Source organism: Etheostoma spectabile, chromosome 20, assembly GCF_008692095.1.
Source record: "Etheostoma spectabile isolate EspeVRDwgs_2016 chromosome 20, UIUC_Espe_1.0, whole genome shotgun sequence".
Classification (NCBI taxonomy): Eukaryota; Metazoa; Chordata; class Actinopteri; order Perciformes; family Percidae; genus Etheostoma; species Etheostoma spectabile.
In genome coordinates, this window is record NC_045752.1 from 20,432,983 (window position 1) to 20,451,919 (window position 18,937).

At 44.1% G+C, this 18,937-nt stretch overlaps 1 protein-coding gene and 1 long non-coding RNA gene across 2 annotated transcripts in view; both read right to left on the minus strand.

The window, feature by feature from the left end:
- LOC116670090 (tyrosine-protein kinase SRK3-like) overlaps positions 1–18,937 on the minus strand; it is an 89,980-nt gene that overhangs the window by 18,768 nt on the left and 52,275 nt on the right. The window lies entirely within an intron of this gene.
- LOC116670093 (uncharacterized) overlaps positions 17,565–18,937 on the minus strand; it is a 20,269-nt gene continuing 18,896 nt past the window's right edge. Inside the window, exon 3 of the long non-coding RNA XR_004326943.1 lies at positions 17,565–17,659. This is a non-coding gene — a long non-coding RNA (uncharacterized LOC116670093). The remainder of the gene's footprint in view (positions 17,660–18,937) is intronic.

An 18,937-nucleotide genomic window follows, 5' to 3' on the forward strand; every position in this document is an offset into this window, starting at 1 on the left:
GCGTTCCCAGGCCAGGTTGGAGATATAATCTCTCCATCTAGTCCTGGGTCGTCCCCGAGGCATCCTCCCAGCTGGACGTGCCTGGAACACCTCCCTAGGGAGGCGTCCAGGAGGCAGCCTTACCAGATGCCCGAACCACCTCAACTGGGTCCTTTTCGACGCGAAGGAGCAGCGGCTCTACTCCGAGCTCCTCTCAGATGACTGAGCTTCTCACCCTATCTCTAAGGGAGACGCCAGCCACTTTCCTGAGGAAACCCATTTTGGCCGCTTGTACCCTTGATCTCGTTCTTTCGGTCATGACCCAGCCTTCATGACCATAGGTGAGGGTAGGAACGAAAATTGCCCGCTAGATCGAGAACTTTGCCTTCTGACTCAGCTCTCTTTTCGTCACAACGGTGCGATAAACGGAATGTTATACCGCACCAGCTGCTCCGATTCTCCGACCAATCTCACGCTCCATGGTCCCCTCACTCGCGAACAAGACCCCAAGGTACTTAAACTCCTTCACTTGGGGTAAGGACTCACTCCCTACCTGAAGAAAGCACTCCATCGGTTTCCTGCTGAGAACCATGACCTCAGATTTAGAGGTGCTGATCCTCATCCCAGCCGCTTCACACTCGGCTGAAAACCGATCCAGTGAGTGCTGAAGGTCACAGACCAATGACGCCCCCAGGACCAAATCATCTGCAAAAAGCAGCGATGAGATGCCAAGCCCACCGAACTGCAACCCCTCCCGGCCCCGACTACGCCTCGATATCCTGTCCATAAATACTATAAAACAGGATTGGTGACAAAGCGCAGCCCTGGCGGAGGCCAACCCTCACCTGGAACGAGACCGACTACTGCCGAGAACCCGGACACAGATCTCGCTTTGGTCATACAGAGATTGGATGGCCCTGAGAAGGGACCCCTTACCCCATACTCCGCAGCACCTCCACAATTCTCCGGGGGACCGGTCATACGCCTTCTCCAGATCCACAAACACATGTAACTGGTTGGGCATACTCCCAGGCCCTCTCCAAGATCTTTGCGAGAGTGAAGATCTGATCGTTGTTCCACAGCCAGGACGGAATCTGCATTGTTCCTCTCAATCCGAGGTTTGACTATCGGCCAAACCCTCCTTCCAGCACCTTGGAGTAGAATTACCAGGGAGGCTGAGAAGTGTGATACCCTGTAATTGGCACATACACTCTGGTCCCCTTTTGGAGAGGGGAACCCCCACCCCGGTCGCCACTCCTAGGCACCGTCCCGACTTCCACGCAAGTTAAAGAGGGTGTCAGCCAAGCGCAGCCCACCACAACCCAGAGCTTTCAGCAATTCTGGACAGATCTCATCAATCCCTGGGGCTTTGCCGCTGTGGGGTTGTTTGATACCTCAGCGACTTACACAGGGAAATTGACGACAATCCCCATCATCCTCCAGCTCTGCCTCTACCACAGAGGGCATGCAGCTGGATTAGGAGTTCTCAAAGTGCTCCTTCCACCGCTCTATTACCTCCCAGTTGAGGTCAACAACGTCCCATCCTTATGTATACAGCTTGGATGATTCCCCGCTTCACACCTCCTGAGGTGGAGAACGGTTTTTCAGAAACTTCTTCATGTCTTCCCCGAACTTTCTCCAACACCGGCTTTGCTCTGTCACGGCAGAGGCTGCAGCCCGTCAATACCGTCAGTACCTGTCTCGGAGTCCTCCGGGATAACATATCCCGGAAAGACTCCTTCTTAGTCGGACGGCTTCCCTGACCAACGGTGTCCACCAGGGTGTTCGTGGGTTACGCCCGTGAGGCACCTAAGACCCTAAGACCACAGCTCGCCGCCGCAGCTTCAGCAATGGAAACTTTGAACATTTCTTCAGGTTCAATGCCCCCAGCCTCCAGGGATGCAAGAAAGCTCAGACGGAGGGTGTGAGTGAAAGTTCGTCGACAGGGGCTCCTCAGACGTTCCCAATTTACCCGCACTATGGATTTGGGCTTACCAGGTCTGTCCAGAGTCTTCCCACCCCTGACCCAAACTCACAACCAGATGGTGAGCCCCAACAGGACTCATTCAAGGTCCTGTTTGGTGCATATGCACAAACAACGTCAGAGTCCCCCCCCCATCACCCTGGGTGAAACCAACTTAGCGGCACTCAGCGGGGGCTGTGAGTATCCCCACACCGGGCAGAGGTGGGTAGTAACGAGTACATTTCTCCGTTACATTTACTTGAGTAAGTTTGAAAATTTTTTACTTCTAGGAGTAGTTTTAAATCACTATACTTTTACTTGTACTTGAGTAGATTAGTGAAGAAGAAACTGTACTCTTACTCCACTATATTAGGGTACAAGGAGCTCGTTACTTTCTTTTACCTCTTTGGTATTCGACGCGTCATTGTTTTTACCCCAGCGTACGTCTCATTTAATGGTTTATTTTGACAGAGAGAGTCTTCGCTAAGGCTCTACCACGTGACTGTGTTCCACCAATCAAACGGGTTGTGCAGTCAGGGGACCATACTCGTTCTCAGCGCGGGGACCCTAAGATGTATATATTATGGGGGGACGTTAGCCTACAGTCGTAGCAAAACAAAGAATGTCGCCAAGGCAACACAGACGTGGAGGAACCCCCCGGCCTCATGTGAAAGCATGGTTACACTTGGAAAAGTGCGAAACAGCAGCTACATCATGCGGCGTTCTTCTGTCGACCAAATCAAACGGACATGTGAGCATTCAACAAAACTCAACATCTGACCTGAGGAAAAGTAGCGGTAGTTTTAGTTTTTGCTGTGGATAGGTGGATGTTGTCTTTAGGTTACATACAGTATGTTTGCACATGCAGTATCCATCCTAATTTAATGTGACAAGTCCTACAATTAAGCTATTTTGTAATTAATAAATTAATTTTAATTTATTTTATTGATTGATGAACAATAGTTTGCCTAAATATGATTATTTTGTATTTTTGTCTGTCTGACTGATGCTTGTGTTAAGAAATAATCAGATGTTCCTCAACAGTTACTCACTACTTGAGTAGTTTTTCATCAAGTACTTTTTACTCTTACTCAAGTAATTATTTCGTGATACTTTTACTTTACTTGAGTATATATTCTGAAATAACAGTCTTTTACTTGAGTAAAATTTTTGGCTACTCCTACCCACCTCTGCACCCGCGGCAACTCAGAGTAGGACAGAGTCCAAACGAGTACGGGTTCCAGGGTTCCAAGACTGCGTAGAGGGGAGCCCCACCAGATCTAACTGGTAGCGCTAACCTCCCGCACAAGTCGGCTCCTTCCCCCACACGAGTCCCCAGTCTGGCCTGAACTTCGCTGCCCCCCATACGGCAACGCACCCGACCCCCATTGGTTCCTCACACAGGTGGTGGGCCCATGGGCTGTATACATTGGCTGATATATGTAAATGTGCTGTATTTATATAGCACTTTCTAGTCTTACAGGAATATCACCATTCACACACACCTTCAACAACTGTGGCGAGGCTGCCGTACCGGGGATTGAACCCAACCGCTCTACCACTGAGCCACAGCCGCCCATATTGGATTTTAAATCACCAAACATTTGTATTGATACATATTTGATGCCCCAAATGTTTGGGGAGGACCCCCAGACCCCACGCCCTTGGTGTTTATCACATACAGTATGTGCTCATGAGTTTCATGGAAATAAGTCATTCAGATAGAAAAGCATAAAGAATGACTAAAAGAAATCTTAGACTAAGACTAAGACCAAAACGACCGGTTAGTCAACTAATCGTTTAGAGCGGGCTGCCCTGGATTGGTCAGTTTTAAAATACCTCCTCACTCCGCACAAATACAAGTCTCTGGGACACCGAAACATCTGGAATAATAACAATTAGCCATCGTTCATGTATAAATAAGACACACAAATCAACTTGATTTTATATAAAAGCTCTATGGTGTCCAGAGCAAAGGACATTAAGTCTGTTGCATTCAGTCTACTTCATGCAGAAAATACCATGTCAATTTTTTACTTCCATTTTCAGTCTTGAGCAAGTTTCCCATCACATTACTGTTTCAACAAAAAGGGCAGGCCAATTGTTTTATTCCCATTTAATTAAAATGCTGCCTGCCTGATTTATAATTATGCATGACATAATCTCCCTAATAGCTTAAGTTTGATAAATGTAACCACTCAGGCTTTCACACAGTCCACTGGGAGATTATTAGGCATTTAAACAGCAGGATTAATCTGCTTTTAGAAAGTAAAAGCTAAACAGAATAATCAGATATGTCAGTTTTATGACCATGTCTTTGGCTACATCATTCCAGAAAACAAATGTTGTGCAAAGTCAATAAAAGTGATCAAGAGTTTTGTAGGACTTTTTACTGGTGTAGCATAAATTAAAATGTGGTTTCATCTTCTAAAAGCAGATTTATCTTGTGTTTGAGCGACTGAGTGATTAGCTGTCAGAGGTGGTTAAGCCAGTGAATCTGCAAGGCGCGGACTGTGAGCTGGAAATAAATCATGAGAGAAAAACTTTAATTTGGTCTTCACTAAAAAAAGTGAGCCTTTTTTTAAAACAGAATATCGGTATTCAAACTGAAAACACAACAAACTCATGACAACTTCATGACTTTAACATGTTAAAGGGACAGTTCAGATGTTTTGAAAGTGATTGTACGAGCTACTTCTCCATAGTCAGTGTGTTAGCTACAGTAGATGGGGGGATGCACGCCCCAGTTTGGAGAAGCAGGCAGGAGTACCCACACAGAAGCTAAGTAATGTCCTGTGTGGACGGGGGCACCAAATCAACACATTTTACACACTAAAAACATCTATATCCGTTTAAGTGGATGCTATATTTAGAGTTTTCAGCCCTTTAAAACCTTGGAGAGCTCTTTCGACGGGGAACTGAAGCTGTTGTCTGCTCTAATCCACCAGACTCCTTTGACAAAAACAGTCATTTTACCTCGCAGAACACGATGGGAGTTGCTGGTCTCAAATTAGTTAAGCACTTTTTATTACTAATCTTTTCTACAATTGGCTAACAGTTAACATAGAACCATCAGACATACGTTAAATGTCACTTGACCCACTTTCACTAAACTACGGTGCGTAAAGTCTACATTCAATCAGACTCCGTGATCTGCGTAAAAGACAGTACAGAGGAACGTTTAAAAAAGCGACAGTTATAACCTAATATACCATCATTACTGAGATTAAACTACATTCTCAGTTATATTTGCACTGAATAACGCATTCCATAAACAGAAACATAACTCTTGCAGTGCACAATATTAGCTCACACATAAAATAGCATCTAGTGATTAATCTCTGTTGCTAACGTAATTCATAAATCCTACATAACATTGCCGTTCCACAGGACAATAACATTAATGATGCAGCACCAGTAGTGTCCACAAGAAAGGAAAGAGTGATAGTGTTCCAAGTAACGCCTTTCTCTCTCGCTGGAGACCGCTGTGTCCAAGCGGAGGTGTGGAGGTGCTAAAACGGTAAGGGAAAAAAGTTCCACTTAACCTTGCACTTGCGCAGCACAGCGCAAAGCCGACGTAAGCATCTTTTTAGTGAACCGACGAGCTGTCCATTCCTGTCCAGGCCCATGGGGGGCGTGGCTCGATGATGTCGGTACACGACACAACTCAAAGCATAATAGGACGAAAGCGGCACTTTCAAGATTGACGTATTTTCCTTTTTGGGTCAAAGTTGACAGGAGAGCTAGGGGCGCTACTATGATAGCATCAAAATCTAATTTATAATCACTAAGAAGGCTTGACACAACATGAGCGTGCTCTAAGTCCACCAGGGTCTTAACATGACTCAGCAAACAGGGTTCTACACATGATCTCATCACACCAGGGTCTCTACAACAGATCTCCGCATCACCAGAGTATCTACACTGACCTCAATATGACCTCAGCATCACCCAGGGTCTCTACACATGATCTCAGCACACCAGGGTCTCTCACATGAACTCAGCATCACCAGGGTCTCTACACATGACTCAATCACCGAGTCTCTACACATGATCTGATCACTCTACACATGAACCCTCAGCATCTCAGGTCTACACATGATTCAGCATCACCAGGGTCTCTACACATGAACTCAGCATCACAGGGTCTCTACACATGACCTAGCCTCACCAGGGTCTCTACACCGATCTCAGGCATCGAGGAACATGTGTTGTGTTCACAGAGTTTACAAAAGAAAGGTTTCATTGTAGCTTTTGGTTTTCTGTCCCGTCCATCTTGCCAGTCAAAAATAGTCGAGAGAGGAGAGTAAAGATGGAGAGCTCCTAACGCTCAGTTCCATATAAACGCAGAGATAATGTGTTGTTTGTCACTGACCTTGTAGTTGAAAAAGGAGCTCATATAAGAATGATATTTCCTCCGAGGTCGTTCATTTGCATTCAGAGATTGATTCTTTTGACTGACAAGATGGCTGGCGGCGGAAACAACAGAGCTCAACTGCTTCATCGGAGTGGAAAGGTGCGTGAGTGTGTATCTGATGATCAGGTGTGTAGATGTGTGTGAGGTGTATCTGATGAGCAGAAGTGTAGATGTGTGTGAGTGAGTATCTAATGATCAGGTGTGTAGATTGTGTGAGTGTGTATCTGATGAGCAGGTAGCACCTTGTACGGCAGCCTCGGCCACAGTGTATGAATGGTGTGAATGGTGAATGGTCTGTAATATGTAGAAGGTCTTTGGAGTGGTGTTAAGACTAAAAAAAAATGATATACACATTTCTGCGGTTATGAAGTTTGTGTGTGTCTCCGCTGGGGCTCAAAATGATGAGCCATGAATAAAGATACAGCACGCTGGGGTTGATGTAAGCTGCAGTGCAGAGATAGCGTGTGCAATTACAGCACTGCCAGTGATTAATTCTGAAACTGTTCAAATATTCTTCTTCTGGTTAATACACTCCAAATATATGTTTGCCTCTTGATTATATACTTCTGCACTATAAAGCAGAAGACAAGCGCTCATTAATGGCTGCTGCAGAGAAACAATAGAAAGATAGATCAGGCTCTTTGTTGCCACTTTGTTTCAGATTACCACTGCAGAGACAAAAGCTGCTCTATTAAAAGAGATACTGGAACAGTGGGGAGTCTCATTGGCTGCTACCTGCGCTTGTACAGTGTACAGCAGCAGGTGTAGGTTGAGTACTATTTTACATGTATTGGTAAGGAGCAGAGAAAATATTAAAATGAATACCAGGGTCCCCATTTTGCAAATGTAATTTTATTTCAAAATGTTAAACCTACTATACCATGACTTTTTGACGTTATACGATGTAACTATTCGTAATACTCTATATGACTTTTTACGAGATGTTTAATGACTATTTAGACTTGTGTCCTAAAAAAGAGTCTTCCTGACTCAAGAATTTTGTTCATAAAAATAGAAAAATTCATAGTCTAGTATGGTTGAAAAAAAGTATAAAATAGTCAAGTACGAATGTGATAAAAGTCATGTAAAGTACGTCATAAAAAGTGATAAAAAGTTGAGTATAGAATGTCAAAAGATACATACAAAAGTCATTTTATAATAAGACATATTTCAACATTGTATAGTCTATATAGTATATGTGCTGTGAGTTTGACGAATGACCGATGGTGATTCCAAACCCTACCCCAAAGGTTCCTGTACTTTCAGAAAGTATGACCTTCCGATCTGGGACCTTTTGGGGACAAAGCCCCCCGGAAAATGTCCCAGAACTAACCATTGTGTTTGTGTGTCCCTTTGTGTCCTACTGCTGGGAGCAGGGCTCCTCCAGCAGCATCAGGCTGCGAGGGTTTTTCTGGTAGTAGGAGATCAGCTCTCCCAGCGTGGCAAAGGAGATCTTATCTGAGACAAAGTATGCCCCGATGATGGAGCGCTGGATCCGAAGTGGTACACTTTCCCCTCATTCCGGGCTGTAAGAGGACAAAGAGCAAAATATTTGGGGTCACATGAGTTAGCAAGCTAAGGTTCTTGCAAACCTCGCTTTGCGCATGTGTTCTCAAATTAATTAATTAAGATGTTTTTGCATGTGTTTTTTTTGTTGCCTCCTGTCGGCCACCGTACAAAAGCTGACTGATGACACTGAGATGAATGCTCTGAAGGGAACTGTCCAACTCACCGCATTAGCATAAGTTCAATCAGATAGTGACTGCAACATGCAGCCAGAATAACATGAGTTTGGTCCTCACAGGAAAGCATTAACTATATTTCATAGACTCAGAGAACAAGACAATGGTGGTGAGGAATGTGTGTAATTGTGTTCATAAAACAGAGTAATTGAAGGTTGTTCTGTATGCACACTCATACAGAGTATGAGGACTCATGATGGTTCAGGATGACTATCAGAGGGAAATTGAGCATATACTTTTCTCATGTAACATTTTCTCCCTGGGACCTATGAGACCTTGAAGAAGGGGGGGAAGGGTAGAAAGGAAGGATTCGATAGAGAAGGAAGTGGACGGAGGGATGGAGAGGGAAAATTCAGACGTAGAGGATGGTGTAGCCAGAGGGTGAAAAGAAAAAAAGGGGACAGAGTGAGAGAAGAGAGGAAAGGACTGGAGGTGATGCTGAGGAGAGAGAGAAATAACAATGGCTTTAAGTCCCAAGTCTAGGAGGACCATAAAAGGATTGGCCGTGGCTTAGGCTTCCAAATGTAGTCACTGCAACGCAAGACAAGACACTAAACGCTACTGTATACAAAACCTTTTTAAGAAAAAAGCTTAAATTTAATTACGGAAAACAAAACAAAATCATTACAAATGTGATCTGCCAGCTTACTCAGCTGCCATGTTCGGGCTGTTTTTTTCCAAATATGTCAAGCAAGGGATTGCCTTTGCTAAGGAGGAGTACAAACATTTTGGAGATTTCGTTTAAAAGTTGGATGACAAAATCAATTTCATGTTTATGTATTAATGAGATAGTTTGCTGTGGATGGAGGCACCTAAAACATCTATACAGTTTAAGTGGATGCTACATTAGAATTTTAACCACTTTACCTTGCTGTGGATAGCCCTTCATGACGGAGAAACACCTACTGTAATAACACACTGACTATAGCTCATACAACCACACTTTAAAATATCTACTATCCCTTGAGAACACAGCTGGAGACAGTGGTGTTAGCTTAGCTTAGCATTAAGTATTCAATCAGGGAACAACAGCTAGCCGGCTCCCTCCTATGTTCAAAAATACTCCTTCCAACACCTAAAAGAACGTACAACAAAACAAAACATCATGTGTCAATTATATTTCTTGAGAAGTGAAGATGAAAGAATAAACTGCAAGTCTTGTCTAATTCAGTGTTTATATTGTTGCATGCATGGACACTAGGGCTGCACTATATTCATATTAGAAATATGCAAAAGGCTGCAAAATATCGTACTAGACACTACGAGATTTTTGTTAGTGAAAGATAGTCAGTAGAAAACTCCACTTTAAAGGGTAACTTTTTTAGTGGTGCCTGTTAACGTCAATTCAATGTTCAATTTGTTCAATAAAGATTGTTTGAAAGGATTCCTTTTAGTTGTTTAACTTAAACAAGTGATTTCTTCTATTGTAGAAGAACACTGAAAGCAGCAGAAATGCAGAACTGAGTACATTTTAATATCTGTTAATTTATCGAAGTAAATCGTTATCACAATAGTCAACAATGTTATCATGTATCACATATTTTCCACACATCCTTAACTAAATTGCGATCTTTCTGTTAAAGAGTGAGAGCTTCTGTAAACATAAAAACATCCGTCAAAATGCGTAAGCTAAACCCACCAGACTCCATGTAAATAAAGAGTATTTTAGCGTTGAAAATACACGTCATTCAAGTCAACAGAAACGATACAAAACTATGAAAAGACATTTGGGTCATCTTCATACTTTCCAATCTACCAGCTCTAGTTTGTTGTGACATAAACACAGTTTACAGATTTACATGTAAAAATACATTGGCTCTATGAACTCTAAAAGTATTGCTTTTTAAATGGAGTCTGAAGGGTTTAGCGCTAGCAACTTCAGAGCTGTTTCTGGTAAACAGAAAGGTCTTAAATAGGTTTTAAAAAAGTCATCTCTGTAATGATCCTTACCATAATGTTATCGACACTTAGAATATTAATCTGAGCCTTTCGATGGCAATACCACAACTTTTAGCAGACCAAACTGACAATGATATTGCCCCGCTTAATACTGTACCAAGTTCAATGATTGCGGTGCTTATAAGTTGTTAGACACAAAAATAGAGGAAGATAGGGCCAGGTTGAAAAAAAAACTAGAATTCATCTTTAATTTAACGTTACACGTCCAATTACAAAATGGTGGAAAAAAAACAACAACAACAAACGTACAAGTTTAAAACTATAACAGCCATTTCTGCACTGGCGAGCTTTGAAAAGGCTGCCTGAGGCCCGTTGTGTAACCCACTGCCCCCTGTAGTGGGAGCAGGAGAGAAAATCGAATGCAGGAGATTAAGGTTGACAGTGACTGGAGACCCTGAAAGACAGAAGGGAAGTGAGACGGAGGGGTGATGGATGGAGGACAAGGAAGGTGGAAAAGAAACAGAGAGGAGGTGAAGAAAGAAATTAAGTGAGTGGATTTCCACTGAAATATGGTACGATGGCCGAGAGCTCAAAGCACTGCAACTTAAAGGGTGATTTTGAATTTTTTCATGTGAACAAAAAAAATAATAATTAAAAATTAAAACATCACAACACAAAGGATCTCATTCTTTAACAAAATGGGCTTTCTCTGTACGGATCCTTTCCATAATGTTGTCTGACATGAATAATAATCTGAGTGTCAGTGGCCAAAATTTAGTGGATGGAAATTACGGTGCGCTTCCTCTATAGGGTTACATTGTCACTTAGACACCAATGCATGGGAAAAAAGGGTCCAGGTTGGAAAAAAAACTAAATAAACTTTATATATTTGAAGTGGCAAGGCATGATTGGAAGAAGGGTTTATAAATTATGAGACATGACGAGTGGGGAGAGGTCACGGTTGTGGATGGACGGTGGTACACTTACCAGAGATTGTGTACTCGTCACTGTGACTCTCACGAGTGCGAACTAGGAAGGAGCCATCTTTGTTCTGGGAAGCCAGCAGCAGCTTCTCAGCTTTCACACGGTTTATATTCCCATAGTACCACCTGCACAGAGGGCAGAGGAGACACACAGACGAGAGGGATGAGGAAGGGTGTGGGATAAATGGATGATCAGACATTTACACAAAAAACAGATGAAACAAAGCCGCACGGGAGAGTAAATCAATAAATGAGAGTTCATGAAAGAATGCAAGTGAACAAAAGGGAGGAGCTGTGTTACGTGTGAAAACAGACATGCGAAGCCCATCGTACATAGCAAAACAGTGTGGTAGGTAAACACCACACAACATAGATCACATTTTGCACATTGTAAGCTGACACATCGCAGAGAAAAGAAAGTAACATTACAAACAACAGTTAAACTAACTGGTTCAGTCAGTTAGAACAACAACGCATGTTCAGCCACAACCTGGAGCCCGCTGTGTGCATGATGTCAGACTACTACTACGTAGTACCAGAATGACATAAGTACACACACATGTTAGGTATCTTTAAGTAATTCCAATTCATGTACTTTATACTTCTACTCCAATACGCAGCTGTAGTTACTTTACAAGATTAAGATGTGTATGAGAAAACATACAAAGAACACTGAGGACACAATGCTTTGTGGTAAATATAAACTATCCAACAGCAACAATTTGAGCTAAATGTGTTTCGCGCAAAATGGCTGAATCATTTTAAGATTTCAGCTTCTGAAATGTGAAGATATTTTCCTACATTTAGCAAAATAAAACAATAAATGAATTATCAAGAAAATCATCAATGTCTAACATAGTTAAAAGTTTGCTTCACCCTAAGAAAAACAGCATGAACTTAGACATTAATGCATTAACAACCTAATGCTTTACTATATCAAAACAAAAACATCTGTTTAAAACTGCCTATTCCACTTAATGTCTATTGCTCTGCCTTTTCTGTGTTTTGTTGTATTAGTATTAGTTTTGCTGTTTTTATTATATGAATACCCTGTGCGGCGTCCTGAGTGCCGAAAAAAGGTGCTTAAATAAAATGTATTATTATTATATATAAACATATATATATATATATACATACAGTAAGGGAGGAGGCAGAAGATTTTTACTTAAAGATGCTGTAGGTGGGATCAGGAAGATCCAGGACTTAGCCAAAAATTTGAACATTGACAACTTCTCAGTCCCTCAAACCCTTTTGCTGAAGCCCAAACAATCTCCTAAGCCCTCCCCCACGAGGGAGAATGAATGCATGATGATGCAGAGCAACGATTGACACGCAGTGAGACACCCCCCCCTAGCCTGATTGGTGCATCTGACCAGGGAGCGTTGTTCTTTTGCAAAATAAAACTACAGGCTGTAGGTGGAGCAGAGGGAGCCGGGTGTTTTTTAAAATACCTGCTTTATGTAGTAGTACTTGCCAGTCTACAGAAAATGACCTGTGTTTACTTTGAGTTATCAGCAAGGGCGTGTCTGCTCTGCAAGCATGACTCAGGTTTCACTGACAGTACGCAAAGACACAGCAAAGAATCACAACAACAGACTCAAGAAATATTGTGCAATGAGTGATTTAAATGAAAAATCCTGTAAAGATAAAGCCATGCTGAACAAGCACTAAGTAACAGCATTGGAGGTTTCTATGGGGACATTTAACAGATACAAGTAGTAAAAGTAGTAAAATGCCTAGCATTTTCTGCTTTGTGTGTTTTATTCCCTTTAAATTTGTGACTCTGGACTGTTTGCAGTTGCAAGGGATATGCCTGGTGTATATTAGTACATACATTAAACAACGAACAAATTAAGAGAGAATAAACAATAAAGCAAAGTACTGTACAGTCAAGAACATAAATAGTGCAAAAAGTACGTTAAGACACTATCATGTCATCTTGAGAGTTTTTCACCATTATCTGGACATATATAGACATGCCTTTATAGAGGGTGACGCCCATAAAACGTCTTAAAACACAGCAAGATAAGAAAGCAGAGGCAGAGGGCAGGTTCTCTGCAGAGAGACACACATTGTAGTAGGTCATAATTGATAAGATAATTTTATAGGAGTTTAACATTGTTATGAACTACTCTCTAACAGACACAATGTGTCACCACACCTGGGTGACGCACGCCAGCCTTAAGACGCCAGACGCTCATCACACATTGCTGGTAGAGAGGGAGGGAATATGTTTTAGTAGTGGGAATACCCACGCACACACCACGGGGAGAACATGCAAACTCCACACAAAAAGGCAGGGATCACCAGGGTTGACCCAATACCTTCTTGCAGTGGAGGCCACAGTGCTAACCATGGGCAAGTCTTTCGCATAATGCCTTTAAGATAAATGCGCTTTTTAACACTTTTCACACAAAAAATGACCCTGGGTGTAATTCACATGGTCTGCTCCTTTCTGTACACTATCAGACTAAACCCAAGCCCTTATTTTACCTTTACTTTCCCTTAAAAAGACCAACTGACAAGTGTATCTAGTGGGGTAATGGACCATAGTGCAGGGTTCAGAATGCATGTGAACCGCAGTCAATTTAACCATAATAATAGTGTGAATAAATGTTGTACTGCGCTGTACTAAAGTAGGCTGATAAATCTTATAGAGGGTTTCAGTGAAAAGATACAGGCAACGACGCAATTTTCTGTTCACGTGAACGTCGCATGTTAACATCTGGTATCTAACAGACAGAATAGCAACCGGATTTGGTGATCGTCTTATCTTTTGGCAACACAAAAAATGTGTACAAGCATTTGAAAATTCTGTCCTGGATTTTAACTTCTTAATAATCTTGTGGTGCATTCAAAAGTTATGATAAATACCCTTTTCCATTGTTTGTGTCTTAACAGCAATTTATGGTGAAAGAAGAAATTATTGTTATTGCATTTTATAATCATTTAAATTCCCCAATTTTTTGTGCTGATCCAAATTTACCCCAATCTATGACTCAAAACGATGATCGGATCCGAACCGTGAGTTTTGTGTCCGTGCACCCTAAATAGTAACAGTAAAGTAGTACACCTAATCTTACTACAATTTGTTATCTTTCCTGTCTTGCTCCTTGTGTTACTTTCTTGGTCGTTCCCCGGTAAGTGTCTGTTGTCCTGTTCTTGTTATGTGATAGTCGGGTTTCCTGTCTTGTCTGATCTGTCAGCTTTGCGTTGTGCTTGTCTGATTGTCCTGCCCCACCCTAATGTGTTCACTTGAAGTCTCACTTGTTCCCCCATACCTATTACCTCTTGTACTTAACCTCTGTGTTCCTTTTGTCTTGTGCTTTGTCGGTTTTTCTGTCACATGCATGCAGCCTGTTTCCACGTTGTTGATGAGCCGTCTGTTGCGCCTTCCCGTCTCTGCTCCCAGTATTCCCTGTAGTTCCTGCCTTGCGTCTGTCTGTTTCCTCTGCTGTTCCCTGGACCCCGTTGGTCGTGTTTTTTCTGGTTGTGTTTTGTTCGTTCCAAACTTCAATAAAGGAGTGTACACCTGTTCCTGCCTCTCCCATCTCTGCAATTGGGTCCTCTCCTCATCACCCCATAACAGAACGACCAAAGCCAACAGGACCCAGCAGAGTACAGATTTGACACGCTCCTGCACGTTTGACATTGGCGGATCTCATGTCCGCCGCTTCCGCCCATGCCGAGGTGGAACCACGGAGACATGGACCTCATGATGGTGCGGTGGGAACAGGTGGACGCGGAGTTTGGTCCCCTCGGAGCCAATGAGGGACGGATTCCCGGGGATGTTGCCACTGATGAGTCCTCCCCTGGCCCCTGGCCGACGGCCACCTTTGTGGCCCTCGGCCGGCAGTCAGCGCCCCGACCCCAGCCGGGTCTGGGCCTCTGCCCTCCCTGGCATTGGCACCTGGGTCCCCCTGGTCCCGTTCTGGGGGTCCCCTGGGGCCCAGTCCCCTGGCTTCCTCCGGTCCGGACTTAGTCCAGGCCCTCAGGAACCCCAGTTCCTCATATGGTAGCCCCCTTAGTTCTAGTCTCCTAGTCTTGTGTCCGTCCTGTCTCTGTCGTGTCCGTGTCTTTGTTCCTATCCCCGTCTATACGCCTGTTTGTGTCCCTGTCCCCGTGATATCCTGTGCCTGTCTGTCCCGTGCTTGTCTCAGTCCCAGTGGTTTGTCCTGTCCCGGTCACCGTCTCTGTCATTGTCTCCGTTCCTGTCCCCGTTTTCCTCCCTTCCCTGTGGCTGCCCCGTCTAAATATTCCCTAGACCCAATCCGCCTATAGTCACATCGTCTCCGTCCATCACATCAAAATTGTCCCTGAACCTGACCCATCTGTCTCCATTCCGTCGCGTCCCAACCTGTCCGGTCTATGCCGTCCCGTTCCTAGTGAGCTCCTCGCGCGCGCCCACCCCCCCCGTGGGGCTTTCCCGTGTCCCTTGTGCGCCCCCCCCCCGTGGGCTTCCTCGTGCTCCTCGTGCGCCCCATCTCGTCTCGACTCGTCTCTCTTCTGTCGTCTCTTTACGTATTCCACCTCTGCTTTGGTTTCTTTCAGTCCCCGTTCTGTCTGTCTCGCTATCCTTTTGGTTGTCTGGCTTTCTGGTGTCTCGTCTTCTCCCTCGTCTTTTCTCTCGCCCTACTCTCAGAACTCTCTGTGTGTCCCCTGTCGTCCCTATCTCTCCCTTTTTCTGTTTGTTTGTGTGGGTGGACTCTCCCTGGGCTTCCGTTTTTTCCAGTCCATCTCAATTTCTTGTTTTTTGCCCCCTTCTCCGTGCTCCCTTACTCGTTCACTGTCCTCGGTTCTCACTTGTCTTCCGTCCTGCCCCATCCCTTTACTTGTTTCCATGCTTCGTCTCTTTTGTCCCTGTGTCTGTCTGTCTCTCCTCGCGTGTATAATGATGCTCTGTCTCTTTTTCTCTTTGTCGGCTTGCTCTCTGAGTGTCTCCCTTCGGTCACTGTGGTCTTTCTCTTGCTCTCTTTGCCTGTCCGGCTCTCTGTGTTTGTCATCTCTCCGTCTCTGTTTAGCTCCCTCTCTCAGTGTGTCCTCTGCTTGTCTCCGCCTGTGCTCTGTGTCCGTCTGCTGGCTCTCGTGTGCCCCTCGGACTTCTTCTCTGCCTCGGTCGCTAGCCTCTATGTCTTTCGGGCTCCTCTGGGTCCCTGCCATAATTCCCTCGCTCCTTTCTCTCGTCCCTCTCCCCGGTTTCTGCTTGTCTCCGGTCTATGCCTAGCTTGCCTCGTGCCTTTCCCTGGTCTTTCTAGTGCTCTTTTCTTGTGCCCTTTACACATGCTCTGCCCTGTATCGCCCGTGCCTTTTCCCCTATGCCTCTCCTTGTCTGCTCTCTGTCTCTTTGTTTTGTCTCCCATTGTATTGCTCCTCTTTCCGCCTTGTTCTTCTCTTTGCCTTGTATCTCTTTCGTCCTGTCTCTTACTTCGTCTCCTCACCCTCAACACCTCTTTCGTCTCCCCTCCTCTCTCGTTGTCTTTCTCTTGTCACGTTTATCTTTTCTCTTGTTCATCCTTGGTCCTTCTCGCTCCCTCCTTCTTCCCTTCCCAGTCCCTCTCGCTCCTCCTTCCTTGGCCCTCTTTGCTCCCTCCTTCCCAGTCCCTCTTCTCCTTCCCAGTCCCTCTCTGCTCCCTACTTCCTTGTCCCTCTCTTGCTCCCTCTTTTCAGTCCCTCTCTTTTCTCTTTTGTTCCCTGATTTGTTCACTTCCTGCTCCCTGGCCTGTTCCCTTTGTGGCTCCTCCTTCCTGTCCCGTCGTCCTGGCTCCTCGTGTCCTTGTTCCCTGCTTCCTGTGTCCTGGATCCCTGGTTCCTGCCTCCTGTGCCCCGATCCCTGGTCCCCCTCTCCCAGTGTCTGTCGCCCTCAGGGTTGTTTTTTGTTCTTTATGGGTTTGTTTTGAATTGGTATCTGTCTTTGGTGGGGGGGGTACTGTTATTGTTTGGGGTTTTTACTGGGGTTATCTTTCCTGTCTTGCTCTTGTGTTGTTTCTTGGTCTGTTCCCACGGTAAGTGTCTGTTGTCCTCTTGTTTTATGTTGATAGTCTGGTTTCCTGTCTGTCTGATCATGTCAGCTTGGTGGGTTGTTTTTTGTTTGTTCCAATCTCAATAAACTGCTGTACACCTGTTCCTGCCTCCTCCTCTCTGCAATGGGTCTCTCCTCATCACCCCATAACTACAACATTATTAGGTACACCTAAAACTAACCAGTCTGATACACAGTCCTGCAGTACATCTTCCTTTATGCAGTTGTAATGTTAGTTTCCAGAGGTGTGTGCTGCCGTTTGTGCTGCTGTTGATCTGTATTCGTTATACTACGAATATTTAATCTTTCCTTAATGAGGATACTTCAGATGTTCGATGTGTATGAGACTATTCCATAGTCAGGTTGTGTTAGCTATAGTGATGGGGGGGGGGTCGGCACGCCCCCAGTTTGGCGAAGCAGGCCAAGAGTACTGACACAGAAGCTATGTCCTGCTGTTGACGGGGGCAGCAGCTAAACACATTTTAAACATAAAAAAATCATTAGTTTAAGTGAACGTAAAATCTTTCGTTACCTTGCTGTCAGACTTACCATATTATCAAAGGAGTGGTGGCCTTGAAGAGAGCAGAGATAACAGCTTCAGTTCACCGTCGTAAAGAGCTGTCTGACAGCAGGTAAAGGGCTGAAAATATTCTATTTCTATACTACAACTTAAACTGATATTGATTGTCAATCACGCCTGCCTGCTTCTCCAAACTGGGCGTGCCGACCCCCCATTACTGTAGCTAAAACTCTGACTATGGAGAAGTAGCTCATACAACTAACGTTACATAAGTTCGAACTATGACTTTGAATAAATGGATGGACAAAATATTACAGAACCTGTATATTATGTGTGCCTGTAAACTGAAGCATATATCTTTACAAGAATTTGACAGGAGATAATAAACAGCAGAAAGCACACCTAGATGAACACTGGTGCTTGCAATCTCTTTGGTGTCTATAAAAACAAGTCTTCTTTGCCAGACCTTCCTCCAAGAGTGCCTCTGCTAAATAGTCTCAGGAAGGAAGTTGTTTGATGGAACATGTGTACGTTCAGAAGTAGTTTTAGTCGTCAACAGAAAACTCAGATTGGACAGAATTTAGCTAGCTGCTGATTACCCTGCAGAGATCTGAGGACCAGGTAACCATAGTCCTCAGAAATCCACCAGAGGTCGAACGCCAAGACAAAGAAAGCCACGGGCAATTTTGACCTAAATGAGTGAATAGGAGATTTTCAGGCGGCAACAGAGGCGGAACGTTGCGGATAAGACTAATAAAAAGTAACAAAACTTTGTCTTTTTTTTTGGCTAACATAGTTTTTGTCATGGTGTGGACAGTGGGACAGTGGAGTCAGTGTTGGATCAGAGGCATGAACACAGAAGACAAGCCAACCGTTGAAACCGTGTTGAAACATGAGATCCCTGCAGGATGAATGAAAATAGAGGATTGCAGCGCAGCCTCGCGGCTATTTAGCTCCGTCTGGTTTACAGGCAGCGCAGAGGTGTTTTAGGTGTAACTTGCTATGGATGCCAGGAGAATGGCAGTGACTCCATTTTAACTTTTTGAGATCGATGTTAAGATAATCACTTTTGGTCATTTCCAAAATAACTAAATATTTTTAAATAAAGTAAATACTTTTTTTTGTAATCTGTGACAGTAAATGATAGCTTTGGATTTCAGATTCTCTGTTGGACAAAATTAGTGTTCAATGTCAGCTTGGGCTTTTTCAGGCACCATGTTCAGACTTAAAATGAACTCAACCAAACTAAATCATGGGGGTCGGTAGTAGTCAGACTAGGGAGTTGGGTTGGGAACGGAGGGTTAGGCGTTCAAGTACCCGTACGGACAAAGTATGGTGGTGGACTGTAGCTGAAGAGGTGCCAGTCAACTCCTGTGCACTGCCAGGATGCTTGAGCAAGGTACCGAACCCCAAAC